This window comes from Columba livia, chromosome 19 (genome assembly GCF_036013475.1).
Source record: "Columba livia isolate bColLiv1 breed racing homer chromosome 19, bColLiv1.pat.W.v2, whole genome shotgun sequence".
NCBI lineage: Eukaryota > Metazoa > Chordata > Aves > Columbiformes > Columbidae > Columba > Columba livia.
In genome coordinates this window covers 1-24,123 of record NC_088620.1, presented here as the reverse complement: position 1 = coordinate 24,123, position 24,123 = coordinate 1, and positions in this window count along the sequence as shown.

Here is a 24,123-nt window from a genome sequence, read left to right as displayed (position 1 = left end):
TTGACCTCCGGTGACCTTTGACCCCTTGGTGACCTTTGAGCTCTGGTGACCTTTGACCTCTGGTGACCTTTGACCCCTTGGTGACCTTTGACCCCTTGGTGGCCTTTGCCCTTCCGGTGACCTTTCACCCCGGTGACCTTTGACCCCTGGTGACCTTTGACGCCCGGTGACCTTTGACCTCCTGTGACCTTTGACCTCTGTTGACCGCTAACTCCCCGACCTTTGACATCTGGTGACTTTTTACCCCGGTGACCTTTGAACTCTGGTGAGCTTTTGACTTCTGGTGACCTTTTGATCTCAGGTGTTCTTTTGACCTTGGGTGACGTTTTCACCTCTGGTGACATTTGATATTTGTGGTCCTTTGATCCCATGACTTTCCACCTTTGACCCTGGACCTTTGACACTAGACCTTTGACCACTGCATTTTGAGTCTGTTTCCCTGACCATCTACATGTGCCCTTTCAGCTATGATCCTTGACATATGTCTATTGATTTCAGACCCTTCCGTGCTGACCTCTGACATTTGACACTGACCTCTGCCCGCTTTTATAGGGAATTTCAATACACAATCGTATTAGCAATATAATTATTTCTATATACTTCCTAGGAAATCTAGGTTGAAATCTGTATTTAGTCATATTGCAAGTGCAATAGCAGTAATAAAGTCCTGGTGCTGTAATTTTCAGTGAGATTCCAGGTAATTTGATAAGGGTTGTGGGTGGGCTGTGGGGAGACCGATCCCTCTCTTTTCCTAGGCGATTGTGGGAAGGGGTGGGCGGGGGTCAGTGTATTTGAGCCCCAATCTTCAGATAGGGAGCTCATTCCGCTCCAGGACCGCTTCGGTGCCGGTTTTCTGTCGCTCCTTCGGCAGTCGGCAGGTTTTGAGCCGTTTAAGCTACGTGGGCAGCCGTCTTAGGAGAAGCGGAGGAGTCCCTTTGAGGTGAGAGTTTCGGGCGCAGGAAAGGTTCAGTAGTAGCTGTAGTAGAAAGTTGGTTTGTCATCATGTTTCTTATTTTTTATCTGCTCCCTAGAAATTCTAAGTTGGTCTCCATACTGAGTGTCATTGTAGATGTAAGAGCAGTAATAAAGTGCAGGTGCTGTCATTTCAAGTGAGACTCTAGGTAATTTGATAAGGTGGTGGGTGGGGCTGGGGTGATCGATCCCTCCCCTTTCCTAGGGGATTGTGGGAAGGGGTGGGCGGGGCTCAGGGTATTTAAGCCCCAGTCCCCTGGCAGGGAGCTCATTCGGCTCCAGGACCGCTTCGGTGATGGTTCTCTGTCGTTGCTTCGGCAGCCGGCAGGTTTTGAGCCGTTTAAGCTACGTGGGCAGCCGTCTTAGGAGAAGCCGAGGAGTCCCTTTGAGGTGAGAGCTTTGGGCGCAGGAAAGGTTCAGTAGCAGCTGCAGTAGAAAGTTGGTTTGTCATCACGTTTCATTTGTTGATTCAGTTCCAGGTGCTTTGCATTTTCCAATAATTCTTGACCACGATGAAGATGGAGTGTCAGTTGTTGTATCTTATTTTTTCTCTGCTCCCTAGAAATTCTAAGCTGGTCTCCATACTGAGTCTCATTGTTGATGCAAGAGCAGTAATAAAGTGCAGGTGCTGTCATTTCAAGTGAGACTCTAGGTAATTTGATAAGGTGGTGGGTGGGGCTGGGGTGATTGATCCCTCCCCTTTCCTAGGGGATTGTGGGAAGGGGTGGGCGAGGCTCAGGGTATTTGAGCCCCAGTCCCCTGGCAGGGAGCTCATTCGGCTCCAGGACCGCTTCGGTGATGGTTCTCTGTCGCTCCTTCGGCAGCCGGCAGGTTTTGAGCCGTTTAAGCTACGTGGGCAGCCGTCTTAGGAGAAGCCGAGGAGTCCCTTTGAGGTGAGAGCTTAGGGTGCAGGAAAGGTTCAGTAGCAGCTGCAGTAGAAAGTTGGTTTGTCATCACGTTTCATTTGTTGATTCAGTTCCAGGTGCTTTGCATTTTCCAATAATTCTTGACCACGATGAAGATGGAGTGTCATTGTTGTATCTTATTTTTTATCTGCTCCCTAGAAATTCTAAGCTGGTCTCCATACTGAGTCTCATTGTAGATGCAAGAGCAGTAATAAAGTGCAGGTGCTGTCATTTCAAGTGAGACTCTAGGTAATTTGATAAGGTGGTGGGTGGGGCTGGGGTGATCGATCCCTCCCTTTTCCTAGGGGATTGTGGGAAGGGGTGGGCGGGGCTCAGGGTATTTGAGCCCCAGTCCCCTGGCAGGGAGCTCATTCTGTTCCAGGACCGCTTCGGTGCCGGTTCTCTGTCGCTCCTTCGGCAGCCGGCAGGTTTTGAGCCGTTTAAGCTACGTGGGCAGCCGTCTTAGGAGAAGCGGAGGAGTTCCTTTGAGGTGAGAGCTTCGGGTGTAGGAAAGGTTCAGTAGTAGCTGTAGTAGAAAGTTGGTTTGTCATTATGTTTCATATGTTGATTCAGTTCCACGTGTTTTGCATTTTCCAATAATTCCTGACCACGATGAAGATGGAGTGTTGTTTTTTGGTTTGTATTGCTGTATTAATAGCTGTTAATGTAATCTTTTCTCCTAGAAGAGTGTCTTGTCTCCAGAACCTTTGCAGTGGTCCCTGGTAGAACATTCAAATGTATCTCCTTGAACTCAGCCAAAGTGAGCAATGACTTGTAGTCTAGTACTGACAAATATTATTTGGGTGCTTAATTGTACGTATGTCTTTGCTTTCCTTATTGTAGGTGGTGACGGGGAAAGTGACAACTGCAGGAAGATCACCGTTAGCCCACGTCGTGTTTTCCTCTGTTGAAGATGGATTTGGTCCCTCAGCCCTCTAAAAGTTAAGTGGAGGCACGAGGGCTTGGAAGGGGCTGGGAATCGCAGGGAGGGTTTTAAGTTCTGAGACAGAAAAGGGCAGTCCCCTTTGGGCAGAGAAATGGGGTCAGACAACTTTATAGTGCGATGCCAGCGTGTGCCGGGCAGGGCCGCTCCAGCCCGCGTCTGTTTTCGTGTAGTTTGGGGAGCGTGCTTCGTGTCTGTCAGACGATCTCGGGTATCATTGCGTTCCAGGGGCACGAAAGTCATTTCAAGCGCCATCCCGGGGTCTGGAAAGCCGGTGCCGATCGACGTAGCGCTAATCGGCTGCTGGTTTTCTTGTATCAGCAGTCGAAAGGGTACATGGTTCTTGTATCTTGAATGTTTTTTGTCAGTTGTGTTTTATGGTGTAGTTCTGGGCTGCAACAGCAGCTCTCATCTCTGCTTATCCAGTCTAAGGGACTGGCACTTCTTCCCAGCATCTTGAAGGTTTTAAGTTTTGCAGCAGCTTCTCGTATTTGTGCCGTCTCCGCATGTTTGCGCCAGGGCTGCCGTCTCGTAAGAGTCCGTGACGTTTGGCTCCTTTTTTTTCTGGGGTGGCATTAGAGGCTCCTCGCCTCACCACTGCCTCCCCGCAGGTTATTTTTATCGTTGCCGTCTCTGATTTGGAGTTATTTTTGTTGTGGAGCATTTTTGGTGTTATTGCTGTCGGGTCGTCTATAATGTTTTGTGGAGCATCTGTCTAAGCACGTGCGTATTTGGCTCGGAGCTGCTCTGCCCGGAGGTGTAGAGTTAGGAGCGGGTGGACCGAGCTTTAGGAGTCCACGATTGATCTGTGGACATGTTATCCTGCGTAGGCATAGGCTGTGCGGTCATCTGGGACGGAGTAGCTGTGGGCAGGGGAGCGGACAGTCCGTACCGCAGTGGTTTTTGGGACTCAATTAGACCTTATTGTGTGATTCCTGAATAGAAAGCAGACCTGTGGAATGGTCAAGCTGTTGTTGAGCTCCTGGTTACCTTGTTGAATACCTTGATTTCAGATGCAGAGGGACAACTTGGCACGAAAGAGCGATGGAGGAGGCGAGCCGAGCGCCGTAAGCAAGCAGGTCGGTGCCTGGTGGGAGCAGGAAGCTGTGCCGTGTGGCTCCAGCTAAGTTTGGTCGTTTCTATGTTTTCTAGGTGCGAAGCAAAGTGGAAAGCTGGGTATCGGCAGCGCAGCTCCTCTGGCAAGGTGAGCACGGAGCCGTGGTAGGGGCGAGGAGGAGCGTGGGGCCAGGGATTTATTCGAAGAGCTACGGATCTTTTTGTTTCTCGCCGTCTTAGGCGTCACAAGCGATGAGGGTTTGTGACCGCGCCCGCGGCACGGAACGCCGTGGAACTGAGCGGGAGGTGGGTGTCGCGGAAGGGGTCGGAGTCTACCCCACGGCACCGTGTGCCGGTACGGCTTAACGAGCGTGTGTTTTCTTGTGTTCCTGTAGATGTTGAAGAGGAACACAGCGATGCAGGAAGATCCCTGTTAGCGCGTGTGGCGTTTTCTTCGTCGAAGATGGGTTAGGTCCCTCGGCCCTCTGAAAGCTAAGTGGAGGCATGGGGGCTGGGAAGGGGCTGGGAGTCGCAGGGTTGGGGTTAAGTTCTGATAAGGGCCGTCCAGGAACAGTTCCCCTTGGGTGGGTAAAGTGTCTGGGGACCTTTACAGTGTGATGCCAGGGTGTGGCGGGCAGGGCAGCTCCAGCCTCTGTCTGCATTGTGTAGTTTGGGAAGCCTGTCTCACGACTGTCCGATGATCCTGGGGTCTCGTTGCGCTCCAGGCGCACAGCATGTATCTCGGGTGCCATCCCGGGATCTGGAATGCCAGTGCCAATTGGCTTGGTGTCAATTGGGTCCTGGATTCTTGTATCATCAGCCGAAAGTGTGGGTAGTGGTTTCATTTTTCATGTTTCTGGTCAGTTGTGATTTACGGTGTAGTTCTGGGCCGCATCATCAGCGGTTGTGCTCTGTATGCATCCAGTCTATGGGACTGGCACTTTAAGATGCTGGGAAGAAGTTCTTAGTTTTGCAGCAGCCTTGCGTGTTTGTGCCAGTGCCACCATTTCTTAAGGGGCCGTGATGTTGGGCTCTTATTTTTTTCTGGGGTTGCAGTAGAGACTCCTTGCCTCACTGCTGCCTCTCTGCAGGTTCTTTTGATTGATGTAGTCTCTGTTTCGGAGTAGTTCTTGTTATACAGCACTTTTGGTGCTGTTGATGTGTTGTCTATAATGTTTTGAGGTGCGTCTGTCTGTGCACGTGCACATTTGGCTCGGAGCTGCTGTGCCCGGAGGCGTGGAGTCAGGGGTGGGTGAATGGAGCTCTAGGGGTGCACGGTTAATCTGTTGACACGTTAAACTGCATTGGCAAAGGTTGAGCCGTCATCTGGGATGGAGTAGCTGTGGGCAGGGGAGCGGACTGTCCCTTCTCCAGTGTTTTGGAGACCTAATTAGAGCTTCTGGTGGGATTCCTAAACAGAAAGCAGACCTGTTGGATAGTCAAGATGTTCATGAGCATCTGGGTGACTTGCCGAATACCTTGATTTCAGATGCAGAGGGACAACTTGGCAAGAAACAGTGAGGAAAGAGGTGAGCTGAGCACGGTAAGCAGGTGGGGCGGTGTGTGGTGTCAGAGGGAAGTTGTGCCTTGTGCCTTTATACTGTGTGCTCGCTCTGCTTAGTGTGTGTGTGTTTTCTTGTGTTGCTGTAGATGTTGAGGAGGAACCTGGTGATGCTGGAATATCCTTGTCAGCGCACGTGGTGTTTTCTTTTGTTGAAGATGGATTCAGTTTATTGGTCCTCTGAAAGCTAAGTGGAGGCTGGGGTGCTGAGAACGGGCTGAAAACTGCAGGGAGGGGAGTAAAGTTCAGTTTGGGGCAAGGGTTATCCAGGAACAGTCTCCTTTGGGCAGGTGAAGGGTCTAGGGAATTTCACAGTGCGACGCCAGCGTGTGCTGGGCAGGGCAGCTCCAGCCAGTGTCTGTGTCGTTGTGTAGTTCGGGAAGCCTGCCTTGCGCCTGTCTGATGATCCTGGGGTCTCATTGCATTTGAGGGACACGAAAGTGTACTCGGGTGCCATTCTGGGATCTGCAACACCGGTGCCGATTGTCGTAGTGCCAATTGGGTGCCGGTTTTGTCCCATCAGCAGGTGAAAGAGTGGAAGGTTCTTGTGTTTTGGATGTTTCTGGTCAGTTGTGTGTTATGGTGTCGTTGAGGGCTGTGTTGGCAGCTCTGCTCTCTACCCATCCAGTCTTGGGGACTGGCACTTCTTCCCAGCATATCGAAGCGTTTGCGCCAGTGCCGCCGTCTCTGTGTGTTTGCGCCAGTGCCGCCGTCTCTGTGTGTTTGCGCCAGTGCCGCCGTCTCTGTGTGTTTGCGCCAGTGCCGCCGTCTCTGTGTGTTTGCGCCAGTGCCGCCGTCTCTGTGTGTTTGCGCCAGTGCCGCCGTCTCTGTGTGTTTGCGCCAGTGCCGCCGTCTCTGTGTGTTTGCGCCAGTGCCGCCGTCTCTGTGTGTTTGCGCCAGTGCCGCCGTCTCTGTGTGTTTGCGCCAGTGCCGCCGTCTCTGTGTGTTTGCGCCAGTGCCGCCGTCTCTGTGTGTTTGCGCCAGTGCCGCCGTCTCTGTGTGTTTGCGCCAGTGCCGCCGTCTCTGTGTGTTTGCGCCAGTGCCGCCGTCTCTGTGTGTTTGCGCCAGTGCCGCCGTCTCTGTGTGTTTGCGCCAGTGCCGCCGTCTCTGTGTGTTTGCGCCAGTGCCGCCGTCTCTGTGTGTTTGCGCCAGTGCCGCCGTCTCTGTGTGTTTGCGCCAGTGCCGCCGTCTCTGTGTGTTTGCGCCAGTGCCGCCGTTTTGTAAGGGGCCCTGAATTTTGGCTCCTTTGTTTTCTGGGGTTGCAGTGGAGGCTCCTTGTACACCAGTGCCTCCCTGCAGGTTCTTTTGATCAATGTGTGTCTGGTTTGGAGTCGTTCTCATCGCTGGGTGTTGTTGGTGGCATTGCCATCATGTTGTCTATAATGTTCTGTGGAGAGTCTGTCTGAGCGGGTGCGCTTTTGGCTCGGAGCCGCTCTGCCCTGACGTGTGCAGTTAGGGGTGGGTGGACTGATGTCTAGGAGTCCACGGTTCATATGCTGACATGTTCAGTCGTGTAGGCAAAGGTTGTGCAGTAATTTGGGATGGAGTAGCTGTGGGCAGGGGAGTCAATAGTCCTTTTAGTGGTGTTTTGGTGTTGTTACTAACGACATTGACTAGTGTTTTCTGTGGTGTGCTCTTTTTTCAGAGATGAAGTGTGTTTTAATGAAATGTTTTTTCTTTACAGGTGATCACGTTGTCAATATGAGTCACTTACTTGTAAAAAGGCATTTTGTTAGGCTATGTAACACTCAGTTACAGCTTCTTTTTTTTTGGATGGTAACAAAAGAAGCTACAGACTCTGATCAACACCTGTGGGATAAGGCCTGCTTTACACTTTTTTGAAGACCTAGGTTTATTTGTGTGAAAATGCCACATTTGAGGCTGACAGGAAGATCCTACGGACGGTAAACAAAATCTACGGCTGCAAGGAGCCAAGTCCAGTCTGAGATCAGCGCAGAGGATCTACTGAGAAGCAAGGAGACCAGACTCAGCTATTGCTGCTGCACTGACTCTCAATCTAGAGGGGTGGGTGAATAGTTTGTAAGGGTATAAATACCCAGGGATTTATATTCTTGCCTGGGACTTTAGCAGAAGCAGCAGCTCCAGTCAGCCTTCCTGCTCTACTGCTCTGTTTGGTTATTCATTTTCATGGTGTTTGCCTCATCAACCCACTTGTCCCTACGTCCATGGAAGGGAGGCAGGGATGTCGAGGTGCAGAGCGATGCAATTCTGCAAATCAGGCTGAGTGATATAAGGAATGAGTTGTAAACATACAATCCTTTGGCCTTATCTAAATATAATATTTTAGGTCTTTCCCCTATCCTCTGTGAGTCTGGGAGTCGAGCTGTAGACCCAGTGCGTGGCTACGTTTGGATCCAGCCGCACCTAGTCTTCTGTCCGGGGTGGAGTTTAGAAAGTGAGGGTGTCCATTTTGAACCTCACGACTCAATGGAAAGGCCTCCCTCTAGCCTTTGGCATCTCCTGTCCATGTAGAAATTACTCTGAATCAAGTTGTAGCCGATTTTGATTGTCATACTTTGTTCACTTAGCCAGCAATAGCGGCCCTTGCCATCACATTGGACGACATCACAGCGTGAGCCATCCGACACCGCTCTCAGTCGGCCGCGCCCCGAGTTGGTTACCCGAGACGAAGCGGCCTCAGCAGGGTTGTGGGCGTCGTCAGCGCTTATCGACGGAGACGTGGGGTGAGTTTGAGTTCCAGATCGTCAGAGGAACAGACTTGTGGTAACTGCCATGATTGGGAAGCCATGGAAGAACAGATCATCGTGGTCAAGAACTATGTGAAGGATGGCAAGGGAATTAAGTCCAAACTGTTTTTATGTCCTGACAAATAGCTTGAGACATGTACTTAAAAGGGTTGTTGCGGTAGATGACATGCAGCATGTTCGGGTAGTGTGAAATCTCGAGTGAGTGGGGTTTTAGTTATTTGTCCTTGGAGGTGCAAAAATTTTTTCCCTTTTCAGGTAAATTCTGAAGGTAAAGAGTAAGAGCCCTAGCTGGGGGGTTTTATCCCCCCCCCTGTCCCGTATGGGATTTTTTTCCCCTGTTTCCGGTGGCTCCAGCAGGTGATGTTTGTCGCTAACGTACGGACTGAAGCCTGGCTGGGAGTGGGGTTTTGGCAGGCGGGGCGAGTTTAGAGGGTGCCGGGAATGGTGTTTTTGAGGGCCTATGCAGAGATGGGGTGACGGCACAGGGCAAGAAGGGCAGAGAATGGGTGTGGTGTCATGGTGCGGTGGTTTTGGTAGGTGTATGGGTGGTGTGTTAGAGTTGTGTGATGTGGTAATATTGTGTTTTGGGTTTGTAGTTACTTGTTATTGCAGGTTAATGTTTTTTGCATTTCTGGTAAATGTCTAATTTAAAATAGAATAAAAAAACCCCAGCTGGGGGATTTTTTTTTTCCCCCGGCTGGGTTTTTTTTTCCCCGGTCCCGGCCGCTCAGCGAGGCGACGTTCGTCGCCAAGGTTTGGACGTGGGCGCCCATTGGGCCGGGGTTTTGGCAGGCAGGGTCATTTTTGAGGCTTCCGGGGACGGCGTTCCCGAGGGGCCATGTGGAGACGGGGTTACGGCACATGGGGAGAAGGGCTGCGGCGTGAGCGTGTGGTGGTGTTGGTAGGCGTATGAGTGGTGTGGTTTGCTGAGTGATTTGGAATGGTTGTGTTTTGGTCCTGTATTTGTTTCTTTGCAGGTTCAAGGTTTTTTCTTTTCAGCTATTTTTAAAATTTTAAATAGAATAAAAAAAACCCCAGCCGGGGGATTTTTTTTTTTTCCCCTGGCTGGGTTTTTTTTTTCCCCGGTCCCGGCCGCTCAGCGAGGCGACGTTCGTCGCCAAGGTTTGGACGTGGGCGCCCATTGGGCCGGGGTTTTGGCAGGCAGGGTCATTTTTGAGGCTTCCGGGGACGGCGTTCCCGAGGGGCCATGTGGAGACGGGGTTACGGCACATGGGGAGAAGGGCTGCGGCGTGAGCGTGTGGTGGTGTTGGTAGGCGTATGAGTGGTGTGGTTTGCTGAGTGATTTGGAATGGTTGTGTTTTGGTCCTGTATTTTTTTCTTTGCAGGTTCAAGGTTTTTTCTTTTCAGCTATTTTTAAAATTTTAAATAGAATAAAAAAAACCCCAGCCGGGGGATTTTTTTTTTTTTCCCCTGGCTGGGTTTTTTTTTTCCCCGGTCCCGGCCGCTCAGCGAGGTGACGTTCGTCGCCAAGGTTTGGACGTGGGCGCCCATTGGGCCGGGGTTTTGGCAGGCAGGGTCATTTTTGAGGCTTCCGGGGACAGCGTTCCCGAGGGGCCATGTGGAGACGGGGTTACGGCACACGGGGAGAAGGGCTGCGGCGTGAGCGTGTGGTGGTGTTGGTAGGCGTATGAGTGGTGTGGTTTGCTGAGTGATTTGGAATGGTTGTGTTTTGGTCCTGTATTTGTTTCTTTGCAGGTTCAAGGTTTTTTCTTTTCAGCTATTTTTAAAATTTTAAATAGAATAAAAAAAACCCCAGCCGGGGGATTTTTTTTTTTTCCCCTGGCTGGGTTTTTTTTTTCCCCGGTCCCGGCCGCTCAGCGAGGCGACGTTCGTCGCCAAGGTTTGGACGTGGGCGCCCATTGGGCCGGGGTTTTGGCAGGCAGGGTCAATTTTGAGGCTTCCGGGAACGGCGTTCCTGAGGGGTCATGAGGAGACTGGGTCCCGGCACACCGGGAGAAGTGGTGCAGCGTGAGCGTGTGGTGGTGTTTCCAGGTGTATGAGCGGTGTGGTTAGCTGCGTGACTTGGACTGAAAGTGTTTTGGTCCTGTATCTGTTTCTTTGCAGGTTAATGGTTTTTTCTTTTTAGGTAAATTTAAAATGTCAAATAGAGTAAAGAAACCCCAATTGGGTGTGGTTTTTTTCCCCCCGGCCTGGGTTGTTTTTTTCCCCATGGTTCTGGCCTCTTAATGAGGTGATGTTCATTGCTAAAGTTTGGATGTGGGTTTGGCCGAGTTTGGTGTTTTGGCAGGCAGGGAGTGTTTAGAGCCTCCTGGGAATGTTGTTCCTGATGGGTGATGCGGATGTGTGGTGAGCGTGCCAGCTGGGAGAATGGTTGCTCTGTGAGTGTGTGGTGGGTTTGGTATCTGAGTGAGTGTTGTGGTTTAGCTCTGTGATCTGGTATGAATGTGTTTTGGGGTTGTAGGTTTTATTTTGTAGGGGTTTTTTTTTTTTTTAAATTTACATGAAAAGGGAAAAAAAAATGAATTAAAATAGATTATTAAAACACCAGCCAGGGGATTTCTTTGCCATGTGTCCATCCACTGCCCTCAGGAGTATGTTTAAGTCCAGGTCCATAGTGCTTGGTGCAGTCAAGTTAATTGCCCATGTTCATAATCAGGTCAGTGTGGGATGGTGGTTTTAGAGGCAGGGTTTTTGTTGAGGATCCCAGGAATAGCCTTTCTGGTGACACCTGTTCTGGATAGTGGCCATGGTTGGTCCTTATTAGGAGGCCTGTTTAGGGAGAGGTCCCAGGAAGGTGTTTGTGATTGGCCTAGGAGTAGTGTGAGTAAATGGCTGAGGACAGGGACAGGGTTGTAATAGAAGTGTCTTATCCTCTGTAATGGGATGTGAGAAAAGCTCTGGAAAAGGTGAGTTGGGTTTTCTGTGTTTTGTTCTAATTGCAATATCTCCAATGTGTTCTAAATAATTTAAATACCTTGAATGTGTTCTCATTGTAATACCTTGAAAGTGTATTGAAGGTGTGTGTTTGATGTTTGGTGTGTCAATTTTGACTAAATGATGTAAAAAAAGTTGTAATGGTGAGGAGTCTGTTCTGCTGCGTGCTCAAATGTACATGTGAACCGGGAGTTTGTTTAATGCTTGTTGTTGGATGAGAAATGCTGTAATGGCTCTGTATCAGAAGTAATGATTTTCTCTTTAGCCTTCTGTAATGTGAGACATTATGCCTTAAAGCATGTAATAAGGCAGAATTTTTAATGTTATGGGAATTGTGATCATGGAACAGTGTTTAGAAAACCAGTTTGTCATTTGTTGGCTTGTATCAAATAACTATTTATGATGCCTTACTATGTGGTTTGAGGAGGTTAGTCTTACCTCAGGGCCATCACAAAGGTAATAAAGCAGACATGTCTTTTTGTTGTCCAGTGTCTTTTTTTGGTATGAGTGGAGTGACAGGTTGATGTTTTGTGCACGTACCTCAGTTTGAGAGGGTGTACTTTGTGACTGTGAGTGTGCACTGCACTTTGTCTCTGTCTTGTGTTGTGTGTGCGCTGGACTTTGTCTGTGACTTGTGTTGTGTGTGCGCTGGACTTTGTCTGTGACTTGTGTTGTGCGTGTGCTGGACTGTGTCTCTGTCTTGTGTTGTGTGTGTGTTGGACTTTGTCTCTGTCTTATGCTGGGTGTGTTGGACTTTGTCTCTGTCTTGTGCTGTGTGTGTGTTGGAGTTTGAGTTGATCGATTGTTCAGGTTGAATGTATTTGAGTGTGTTTTTACTCTAGAGTTTGTTTTGCATGGCAGGTAGAAATAGTTCTTTTTTTAACACAATAAATTATTTGGTTTTTTAGGTGCAGCAGTAGGGCTTTGGATGCTTAAGGGGAGTTATAAAAAAAAAAAAATGCAATCCATGTACTCCCCCTGAACATCCAAAGCCCTACTGCTGCACCAGACTTATTATTTTTATTCTTTTTATTTACACACATAAACAAACCATATCTATCCCTAAACCACCAGATTTCCATGACCAGGGGGAGTACTCCCTAATTAATAAACAAACAATCAATAATTAGAGACTACTCCCCCTGGTTATGGAAATTATCCCCCAATTATGCAAATGAGCCAATTAAATATGCAAATTAGGTTAAAAATTTTTTTCCACAACACACACAAATATAAAAACAAAACTACCAGAATTACAATAAAAAAAACTCAAAACAAAAAGAAACACACAAAAAAAAAAACAACATAAAAACACTACCAAGAAAAACACAAAAATATCAAAAAAATAAAAAAAAATACACCAACACACAGAAACACAAAAAAAATCACACAAAAAAAAACCATCAAAAAACACAAAAAACAAAACAATAAAACATAACAAACTAATGAAAAAATAAAAAACACAAAATCACAACACAACAACAAAAATAAAAAAAAAACAATCTAACACCACCACAACTACAACACTACTACAAAACCAAACCACTAAAAAAAAACAAAAAAACCACTACCAACAAACAAACAAAACCAGCAAAGACCCACAACTTCAAAAAACTACTACAAAACCCAACTCATCACTCAAATAAAATAAAATATAAATTACATAATACCAAAAACTGGAATTACACAACTTCAAAAATAAAACAGCCAACCATTTTAAAACACTATTAAAACAAAACAAATTCCATTGACTAATCAAAACCACCCAAACTGTTACACCAATAAAATAAAAAAAAAAATAGCACCACACACAATCCAAAACACATTAAACACCTGTAAAAACAACAACATCTCCAATTAAACATACACATAATATCACAACAAAACAACAAGAACAATGCATAACACAACAAAACACAAATAAACACTCCACCACTTTACACAGATACACTAAAACAAAAAATACCCCTCCACCAGCAAAAACCCCACTAAATACATCTGAAATACAACAGAAATAAAAAACAAAGCATAAAACAGAACTTCATATAAAACAAAAATAACAAAAATTTACAATCACATAAACAAAACTACTACATTTAAAAACACAACAACAAAAAACACACGACAACCAAATAAAACAAATACAAACAATTCATCCAACTACACCTATGCACAAAAAAAAAAAATCTGCAACACACAAAAAACAAAATTATCAGGATAAAAAAACCATACACCAAAAAAAAACTGCCTCCTTCACTACAGAAAAAAAAACCAATAATAACACTTTTCAAATCCAACAAAAATAAACTCTGCACACAAGCAATACAATAAACAACCACAACTCAAAAAAAGGACATACACTAACATCCAAACAATAAAAAAATTGAAACAACTAAAACACACAATAAAATACAGTAACAAAACCAACATTCATTCATTCTCCAAAAAAAAATTAATAACTACACAACACCAAAACAAAAAAATTAAAAAACCTTATTAATAATAATAACAAAAATTTACACAAAATAATTAACACAACAAAACACAAAAATAAAACTTCAACAAATAACCCTCTCATAAAAAAAACCAAACAACAACACCAAAAAATTATTAAAAAACAAAAAAAAAAATTACAAACACATAACTCACACACAAAAACGAAAATAAAAAAAAACAACAAAGATCAAATGAAATCACAAACAAATAAAAAAACACAAAAAAAAACAAAAACCAATATCCAAAAAAATTACAATTCACATTTAAAAAAATAACATAAAATACAAAACTGAAAAAAAAAAAAAAAAACCAAGACAACAGACAGCACAAAGAAACCCAAACCATAAACACAACACTCAATACACATTCAAACTAAAAAATATACCCAAACTAAAAACCAAAACAGCATACAACAATAAACAAACAAAGCAATGACCAAAAAAAAAAAAACACAAAACACTTACAATATAAAAATAAACAAAACAATTTAAAAACACATAACATAACACATCACAAACAACAAAAAAACCACCAATACATTATAACATCACACAAAAAAATATAACACTCACACTAAATAAAACTAATCATTTACAATAAACAGAAACATGTCAAAACAAAAAACACTAAAAATTAAACATCCAATAAAAATCAACATGCAATACAACACACACATGACATAATAAATAAAAGAAAATCTCAAAAAAAAAACAAAAAACAAACTACACTTACAAGAAAACAAACACAACACATTACAAAACATATTACACATACAATGGCAATAACAGGTACACATACAACAAACATTACATTACACACAACACAACAAATAACTAATAAATTTAGCAAATACCTTAGAATACAACTACAAAAAAAAATACATGATACAACCTAAAACATAAATATATTGCGCACACTACACAACAACTCAAACTACACATAAAACTTACAGTACACATAACAGAATAAAAATATAAAGAACACAGTACACAGTACACAAGACAGCACACAACAAAGACAATCCAGGTTAGGGTTACAGTACGTGTTACGTTACAGGTTACATTACAGGTTACGTTACAGTTTACTGTACAGGTTAGGGTACGCTTACGGTTAGGGTACGGGTTAGGGTTAGGGTATGGGTTAGGGTATGGGTTAGGGTTAGGGTTAGGGTTAGGGTACGGGTTAGGGTTAGGGTTAGGGTACGGGTTAGGGTTAGGGTTAGGGTTAGGGTTAGGGTTAGGGTTAGGGTTAGGGTTAGGGTTAGGGTTAGGGTTAGGGTTAGGGTTAGGGTTAGGGTTAGGGTTAGGGTACGGGTTAGGGTTAGGGTTAGGGTACGGGTTAGGGTTAGGGTTAGGGTACGGGTTAGGGTTAGGGTTAGGGTACGGGTTAGGGTTAGGGTACGGGTTAGGGTACGGGTTAGGGTTAGGGTTAGGGTACGGGTTAGGGTACGGGTTAGGGTACGGGTTAGGGTACGGGTTAGGGTACGGGTTAGGGTACGGGTTAGAGTACGGGTTAGGGTACGGGTTAGGGTACGGGTTAGGGTACGGGTTAGGGTACGGGTTAGGGTACGGGTTAGGGTTAGGGTACGGGTTAGGGTTAGGGTTAGGGTTAGGGTTAGGGTTAGGGTTAGGGTTAGGGTTAGGGTACGGGTTAGGGTACGGGTTAGGGTACGGGTTAGGGTTAGGGTACGGGTTAGGGTACGGGTTAGGGTTAGGGTTAGGGTTAGGGTTAGGGTTAGGGTTAGGGTTAGGGTTAGGGTTAGGGTTAGGGTTAGGGTTAGGGTTAGGGTTAGGGTTAGGGTTAGGGTTAGGGTTAGGGTTAGGGTTAGGGTTAGGGTTAGGGTTAGGGTTAGGGTTAGGGTTAGGGTTAGGGTTAGGGTTAGGGTTAGGGTTAGGGTTAGGGTTAGGGTTAGGGTTAGGGTTAGGGTTAGGGTTAGGGTTAGGGTTAGGGTTAGGGTTAGGGTTAGGGTTAGGGTTAGGGTTAGGGTTAGGGTTAGGGTTAGGGTTAGGGTTAGGGTTAGGGTTAGGGTTAGGGTTAGGGTTAGGGTTAGGGTTAGGGTTAGGGTTAGGGTTAGGGTTAGGGTTAGGGTTAGGGTTAGGGTTAGGGTTAGGGTTAGGGTTAGGGTTAGGGTTAGGGTTAGGGTTAGGGTTAGGGTTAGGGTTAGGGTTAGGGTTAGGGTTAGGGTTAGGGTTAGGGTTAGGGTTAGGGTTAGGGTTAGGGTTAGGGTTAGGGTTAGGGTTAGGGTTAGGGTTAGGGTTAGGGTTAGGGTTAGGGTTAGGGTTAGGGTTAGGGTTAGGGTTAGGGTTAGGGTTAGGGTTAGGGTTAGGGTTAGGGTTAGGGTTAGGGTTAGGGTTAGGGTTAGGGTTAGGGTTAGGGTTAGGGTTAGGGTTAGGGTTAGGGTTAGGGTTAGGGTTAGGGTTAGGGTTAGGGTTAGGGTTAGGGTTAGGGTTAGGGTTAGGGTTAGGGTTAGGGTTAGGGTTAGGGTTAGGGTTAGGGTTAGGGTTAGGGTTAGGGTTAGGGTTAGGGTTAGGGTTAGGGTTAGGGTTAGGGTTAGGGTTAGGGTTAGGGTTAGGGTTAGGGTTAGGGTTAGGGTTAGGGTTAGGGTTAGGGTTAGGGTTAGGGTTAGGGTTAGGGTTAGGGTTAGGGTTAGGGTTAGGGTTAGGGTTAGGGTTAGGGTTAGGGTTAGGGTTAGGGTTAGGGTTAGGGTTAGGGTTAGGGTTAGGGTTAGGGTTAGGGTTAGGGTTAGGGTTAGGGTTAGGGTTAGGGTTAGGGTTAGGGTTAGGGTTAGGGTTAGGGTTAGGGTTAGGGTTAGGGTTAGGGTTAGGGTTAGGGTTAGGGTTAGGGTTAGGGTTAGGGTTAGGGTTAGGGTTAGGGTTAGGGTTAGGGTTAGGGTTAGGGTTAGGGTTAGGGTTAGGGTTAGGGTTAGGGTTAGGGTTAGGGTTAGGGTTAGGGTTAGGGTTAGGGTTAGGGTTAGGGTTAGGGTTAGGGTTAGGGTTAGGGTTAGGGTTAGGGTTAGGGTTAGGGTTAGGGTTAGGGTTAGGGTTAGGGTTAGGGTTAGGGTTAGGGTTAGGGTTAGGGTTAGGGTTAGGGTTAGGGTTAGGGTTAGGGTTAGGGTTAGGGTTAGGGTTAGGGTTAGGGTTAGGGTTAGGGTTAGGGTTAGGGTTAGGGTTAGGGTTAGGGTTAGGGTTAGGGTTAGGGTTAGGGTTAGGGTTAGGGTTAGGGTTAGGGTTAGGGTTAGGGTTAGGGTTAGGGTTAGGGTTAGGGTTAGGGTTAGGGTTAGGGTTAGGGTTAGGGTTAGGGTTAGGGTTAGGGTTAGGGTTAGGGTTAGGGTTAGGGTTAGGGTTAGGGTTAGGGTTAGGGTTAGGGTTAGGGTTAGGGTTAGGGTTAGGGTTAGGGTTAGGGTTAGGGTTAGGGTTAGGGTTAGGGTTAGGGTTAGGGTTAGGGTTAGGGTTAGGGTTAGGGTTAGGGTTAGGGTTAGGGTTAGGGTTAGGGTTAGGGTTAGGGTTAGGGTTAGGGTTAGGGTTAGGGTTAGGGTTAGGGTTAGGGTTAGGGTTAGGGTTAGGGTTAGGGTTAGGGTTAGGGTTAGGGTTAGGGTTAGGGTTAGGGTTAGGGTTAGGGTTAGGGTTAGGGTTAGGGTTAGGGTTAGGGTTAGGGTTAGGGTTAGGGTTAGGGTTAGGGTTAGGGTTAGGGTTAGGGTTAGGGTTAGGGTTAGGGTTAGGGTTAGGGTTAGGGTTAGGGTTAGGGTTAGGGTTAGGGTTAGGGTTAGGGTTAGGGTTAGGGTTAGGGTTAGGGTTAGGGTTAGGGTTAGGGTTAGGGTTAGGGTTAGGGTTAGGGTTAGGGTTAGGGTTAGGGTTAGGGTTAGGGTTAGGGTTAGGGTTAGGGTTAGGGTTAGGGTTAGGGTTAGGGTTAGGGTTAGGGTTAGGGTTAGGGTTAGGGTTAGGGTTAGGGTTAGGGTTAGGGTTAGGGTTAGGGTTAGGGTTAGGGTTAGGGTTAGGGTTAGGGTTAGGGTTAGGGTTAGGGTTAGGGTTAGGGTTAGGGTTAGGGTTAGGGTTAGGGTTAGGGTTAGGGTTAGGGTTAGGGTTAGGGTTAGGGTTAGGGTTAGGGTTAGGGTTAGGGTTAGGGTTAGGGTTAGGGTTAGGGTTAGGGTTAGGGTTAGGGTTAGGGTTAGGGTTAGGGTTAGGGTTAGGGTTAGGGTTAGGGTTAGGGTTAGGGTTAGGGTTAGGGTTAGGGTTAGGGTTAGGGTTAGGGTTAGGGTTAGGGTTAGGGTTAGGGTTAGGGTTAGGGTTAGGGTTAGGGTTAGGGTTAGGGTTAGGGTTAGGGTTAGGGTTAGGGTTAGGGTTAGGGTTAGGGTTAGGGTTAGGGTTAGGGTTAGGGTTAGGGTTAGGGTTAGGGTTAGGGTTAGGGTTAGGGTTAGGGTTAGGGTTAGGGTTAGGGTTAGGGTTAGGGTTAGGGTTAGGGTTAGGGTTAGGGTTAGGGTTAGGGTTAGGGTTAGGGTTAGGGTTAGGGTTAGGGTTAGGGTTAGGGTTAGGGTTAGGGTTAGGGTTAGGGTTAGGGTTAGGGTTAGGGTTAGGGTTAGGGTTAGGGTTAGGGTTAGGGTTAGGGTTAGGGTTAGGGTTAGGGTTAGGGTTAGGGTTAGGGTTAGGGTTAGGGTTAGGGTTAGGGTTAGGGTTAGGGTTAGGGTTAGGGTTAGGGTTAGGGTTAGGGTTAGGGTTAGGGTTAGGGTTAGGGTTAGGGTTAGGGTTAGGGTTAGGGTTAGGGTTAGGGTTAGGGTTAGGGTTAGGGTTAGGGTTAGGGTTAGGGTTAGGGTTAGGGTTAGGGTTAGGGTTAGGGTTAGGGTTAGGGTTAGGGTTAGGGTTAGGGTTAGGGTTAGGGTTAGGGTTAGGGTTAGGGTTAGGGTTAGGGTTAGGGTTAGGGTTAGGGTTAGGGTTAGGGTTAGGGTTAGGGTTAGGGTTAGGGTTAGGGTTAGGGTTAGGGTTAGGGTTAGGGTTAGGGTTAGGGTTAGGGTTAGGGTTAGGGTTAGGGTTAGGGTTAGGGTTAGGGTTAGGGTTAGGGTTAGGGTTAGGGTTAGGGTTAGGGTTAGGGTTAGGGTTAGGGTTAGGGTTAGGGTTAGGGTTAGGGTTAGGGTTAGGGTTAGGGTTAGGGTTAGGGTTAGGGTTAGGGTTAGGGTTAGGGTTAGGGTTAGGGTTAGGGTTAGGGTTAGGGTTAGGGTTAGGGTTAGGGTTAGGGTTAGGGTTAGGGTTAGGGTTAGGGTTAGGGTTAGGGTTAGGGTTAGGGTTAGGGTTAGGGTTAGGGTTAGGGTTAGGGTTAGGGTTAGGGTTAGGGTTAGGGTTAGGGTTAGGGTTAGGGTTAGGGTTAGGGTTAGGGTTAGGGTTAGGGTTAGGGTTAGGGTTAGGGTTAGGGTTAGGGTTAGGGTTAGGGTTAGGGTTAGGGTTAGGGTTAGGGTTAGGGTTAGGGTTAGGGTTAGGGTTAGGGTTAGGGTTAGGGTTAGGGTTAGGGTTAGGGTTAGGGTTAGGGTTAGGGTTAGGGTTAGGGTTAGGGTTAGGGTTAGGGTTAGGGTTAGGGTTAGGGTTAGGGTTAGGGTTAGGGTTAGGGTTAGGGTTAGGGTTAGGGTTAGGGTTAGGGTTAGGGTTAGGGTTAGGGTTAGGGTTAGGGTTAGGGTTAGGGTTAGGGTTAGGGTTAGGGTTAGGGTTAGGGTTAGGGTTAGGGTTAGGGTTAGGGTTAGGGTTAGGGTTAGGGTTAGGGTTAGGGTTAGGGTTAGGGTTAGGGTTAGGGTTAGGGTTAGGGTTAGGGTTAGGGTTAGGGTTAGGGTTAGGGTTAGGGTTAGGGTTAGGGTTAGGGTTAGGGTTAGGGTTAGGGTTAGGGTTAGGGTTAGGGTTAGGGTTAGGGTTAGGGTTAGGGTTAGGGTTAGGGTTAGGGTTAGGGTTAGGGTTAGGGTTAGGGTTAGGGTTAGGGTTAGGGTTAGGGTTAGGGTTAGGGTTAGGGTTAGGGTTAGGGTTAGGGTTAGGGTTAGGGTTAGGGTTAGGGTTAGGGTTAGGGTTAGGGTTAGGGTTAGGGTTAGGGTTAGGGTTAGGGTTAGGGTTAGGGTTAGGGTTAGGGTTAGGGTTAGGGTTAGGGTTAGGGTTAGGGTTAGGGTTAGGGTTAGGGTTAGGGTTAGGGTTAGGGTTAGGGTTAGGGTTAGGGTTAGGGTTAGGGTTAGGGTTAGGGTTAGGGTTAGGGTTAGGGTTAGGGTTAGGGTTAGGGTTAGGGTTAGGGTTAGGGTTAGGGTTAGGGTTAGGGTTAGGGTTAGGGTTAGGGTTAGGGTTAGGGTTAGGGTTAGGGTTAGGGTTAGGGTTAGGGTTAGGGTTAGGGTTAGGGTTAGGGTTAGGGTTAGGGTTAGGGTTAGGGTTAGGGTTAGGGTTAGGGTTAGGGTTAGGGTTAGGGTTAGGGTTAGGGTTAGGGTTAGGGTTAGGGTTAGGGTTAGGGTTAGGGTTAGGGTTAGGGTTAGGGTTAGGGTTAGGGTTAGGGTTAGGGTTAGGGTTAGGGTTAGGGTTAGGGTTAGGGTTAGGGTTAGGGTTAGGGTTAGGGTTAGGGTTAGGGTTAGGGTTAGGGTTAGGGTTAGGGTTAGGGTTAGGGTTAGGGTTAGGGTTAGGGTTAGGGTTAGGGTTAGGGTTAGGGTTAGGGTTAGGGTTAGGGTTAGGGTTAGGGTTAGGGTTAGGGTTAGGGTTAGGGTTAGGGTTAGGGTTAGGGTTAGGGTTAGGGTTAGGGTTAGGGTTAGGGTTAGGGTTAGGGTTAGGGTTAGGGTTAGGGTTAGGGTTAGGGTTAGGGTTAGGGTTAGGGTTAGGGTTAGGGTTAGGGTTAGGGTTAGGGTTAGGGTTAGGGTTAGGGTTAGGGTTAGGGTTAGGGTTAGGGTTAGGGTTAGGGTTAGGGTTAGGGTTAGGGTTAGGGTTAGGGTTAGGGTTAGGGTTAGGGTTAGGGTTAGGGTTAGGGTTAGGGTTAGGGTTAGGGTTAGGGTTAGGGTTAGGGTTAGGGTTAGGGTTAGGGTTAGGGTTAGGGTTAGGGTTAGGGTTAGGGTTAGGGTTAGGGTTAGGGTTAGGGTTAGGGTTAGGGTTAGGGTTAGGGTTAGGGTTAGGGTTAGGGTTAGGGTTAGGGTTAGGGTTAGGGTTAGGGTTAGGGTTAGGGTTAGGGTTAGGGTTAGGGTTAGGGTTAGGGTTAGGGTTAGGGTTAGGGTTAGGGTTAGGGTTAGGGTTAGGGTTAGGGTTAGGGTTAGGGTTAGGGTTAGGGTTAGGGTTAGGGTTAGGGTTAGGGTTAGGGTTAGGGTTAGGGTTAGGGTTAGGGTTAGGGTTAGGGTTAGGGTTAGGGTTAGGGTTAGGGTTAGGGTTAGGGTTAGGGTTAGGGTTAGGGTTAGGGTTAGGGTTAGGGTTAGGGTTAGGGTTAGGGTTAGGGTTAGGGTTAGGGTTAGGGTTAGGGTTAGGGTTAGGGTTAGGGTTAGGGTTAGGGTTAGGGTTAGGGTTAGGGTTAGGGTTAGGGTTAGGGTTAGGGTTAGGGTTAGGGTTAGGGTTAGGGTTAGGGTTAGGGTTAGGGTTAGGGTTAGGGTTAGGGTTAGGGTTAGGGTTAGGGTTAGGGTTAGGGTTAGGGTTAGGGTTAGGGTTAGGGTTAGGGTTAGGGTTAGGGTTAGGGTTAGGGTTAGGGTTAGGGTTAGGGTTAGGGTTAGGGTTAGGGTTAGGGTTAGGGTTAGGGTTAGGGTTAGGGTTAGGGTTAGGGTTAGGGTTAGGGTTAGGGTTAGGGTTAGGGTTAGGGTTAGGGTTAGGGTTAGGGTTAGGGTTAGGGTTAGGGTTAGGGTTAGGGTTAGGGTTAGGGTTAGGGTTAGGGTTAGGGTTAGGGTTAGGGTTAGGGTTAGGGTTAGGGTTAGGGTTAGGGTTAGGGTTAGGGTTAGGGTTAGGGTTAGGGTTAGGGTTAGGGTTAGGGTTAGGGTTAGGGTTAGGGTTAGGGTTAGGGTTAGGGTTAGGGTTAGGGTTAGGGTTAGGGTTAGGGTTAGGGTTAGGGTTAGGGTTAGGGTTAGGGTTAGGGTTAGGGTTAGGGTTAGGGTTAGGGTTAGGGTTAGGGTTAGGGTTAGGGTTAGGGTTAGGGTTAGGGTTAGGGTTAGGGTTAGGGTTAGGGTTAGGGTTAGGGTTAGGGTTAGGGTTAGGGTTAGGGTTAGGGTTAGGGTTAGGGTTAGGGTTAGGGTTAGGGTTAGGGTTAGGGTTAGGGTTAGGGTTAGGGTTAGGGTTAGGGTTAGGGTTAGGGTTAGGGTTAGGGTTAGGGTTAGGGTTAGGGTTAGGGTTAGGGTTAGGGTTAGGGTTAGGGTTAGGGTTAGGGTTAGGGTTAGGGTTAGGGTTAGGGTTAGGGTTAGGGTTAGGGTTAGGGTTAGGGTTAGGGTTAGGGTTAGGGTTAGGGTTAGGGTTAGGGTTAGGGTTAGGGTTAGGGTTAGGGTTAGGGTTAGGGTTAGGGTTAGGGTTAGGGTTAGGGTTAGGGTTAGGGTTAGGGTTAGGGTTAGGGTTAGGGTTAGGGTTAGGGTTAGGGTTAGGGTTAGGGTTAGGGTTAGGGTTAGGGTTAGGGTTAGGGTTAGGGTTAGGGTTAGGGTTAGGGTTAGGGTTAGGGTTAGGGTTAGGGTTAGGGTTAGGGTTAGGGTTAGGGTTAGGGTTAGGGTTAGGGTTAGGGTTAGGGTTAGGGTTAGGGTTAGGGTTAGGGTTAGGGTTAGGGTTAGGGTTAGGGTTAGGGTTAGGGTTAGGGTTAGGGTTAGGGTTAGGGTTAGGGTTAGGGTTAGGGTTAGGGTTAGGGTTAGGGTTAGGGTTAGGGTTAGGGTTAGGGTTAGGGTTAGGGTTAGGGTTAGGGTTAGGGTTAGGGTTAGGGTTAGGGTTAGGGTTAGGGTTAGGGTTAGGGTTAGGGTTAGGGTTAGGGTTAGGGTTAGGGTTAGGGTTAGGGTTAGGGTTAGGGTTAGGGTTAGGGTTAGGGTTAGGGTTAGGGTTAGGGTTAGGGTTAGGGTTAGGGTTAGGGTTAGGGTTAGGGTTAGGGTTAGGGTTAGGGTTAGGGTTAGGGTTAGGGTTAGGGTTAGGGTTAGGGTTAGGGTTAGGGTTAGGGTTAGGGTTAGGGTTAGGGTTAGGGTTAGGGTTAGGGTTAGGGTTAGGGTTAGGGTTAGGGTTAGGGTTAGGGTTAGGGTTAGGGTTAGGGTTAGGGTTAGGGTTAGGGTTAGGGTTAGGGTTAGGGTTAGGGTTAGGGTTAGGGTTAGGGTTAGGGTTAGGGTTAGGGTTAGGGTTAGGGTTAGGGTTAGGGTTAGGGTTAGGGTTAGGGTTAGGGTTAGGGTTAGGGTTAGGGTTAGGGTTAGGGTTAGGGTTAGGGTTAGGGTTAGGGTTAGGGTTAGGGTTAGGGTTAGGGTTAGGGTTAGGGTTAGGGTTAGGGTTAGGGTTAGGGTTAGGGTAGGGTTAGGGTTAGGGTTAGGGTTAGGGTTAGGGTTAGGGTTAGGGTTAGGGTTAGGGTTAGGGTTAGGGTTAGGGTTAGGGTTTGGGTTAGGGGTTGAGGGATGGGTTAGGGTTAGGGTAGAGGGTTAGGGTATTAGGGTTAGGGTAGGGTTAGGGTTAGGGTTAGGTTAAGGTTAGGGTTAGGGTTTAGGGGGTTAGGGGGGGTTAGGGTTGGAGGGTGAGGGTTAGGGGTAGAGGGTCCGTAAACGTCCGTTCAAGTGGGTTAGGGTTAGGGTTAGGGTTAGGGTTAGGGTTAGGGTTAGGGTTAGGGTTAGGGTTAGGGTTAGGGTTAGGGTTAGGGTTAGGGTTAGGGTTAGGGTTAGGGTTAGGGTTAGGGTTAGGGTTAGGGTTAGGGTTAGGGTTAGGGTTAGGGTTAGGGTTAGGGTTAGGGTTAGGGTTAGGGTTAGGGTTAGGGTTAGGGTTAGGGTTAGGGTTAGGGTTAGGGTTAGGGTTAGGGTTAGGGTTAGGGTTAGGGTTAGGGTTAGGGTTAGGGTTAGGGTTAGGGTTAGGGTTAGGGTTAGGGTTAGGGTTAGGGTTAGGGTTAGGGTTAGGGTTAGGGTTAGGGTTAGGGTTAGGGTTAGGGTTAGGGTTAGGGTTAGGGTTAGGGTTAGGGTTAGGGTTAGGGTTAGGGTTAGGGTTAGGGTTAGGGTTAGGGTTAGGGTTAGGGTTAGGGTTAGGGTTAGGGTTAGGGTTAGGGTTAGGGTTAGGGTTAGGGTTAGGGTTAGGGTTAGGGTTAGGGTTAGGGTTAGGGTTAGGGTTAGGGTTAGGGTTAGGGTTAGGGTTAGGGTTAGGGTTAGGGTTAGGGTTAGGGTTAGGGTTAGGGTTAGGGTTAGGGTTAGGGTTAGGGTTAGGGTTAGGGTTAGGGTTAGGGTTAGGGTTAGGGTTAGGGTTAGGGTTAGGGTTAGGGTTAGGGTTAGGGTTAGGGTTAGGGTTAGGGTTAGGGTTAGGGTTAGGGTTAGGGTTAGGGTTAGGGTTAGGGTTAGGGTTAGGGTTAGGGTTAGGGTTAGGGTTAGGGTTAGGGTTAGGGTTAGGGTTAGGGTTAGGGTTAGGGTTAGGGTTAGGGTTAGGGTTA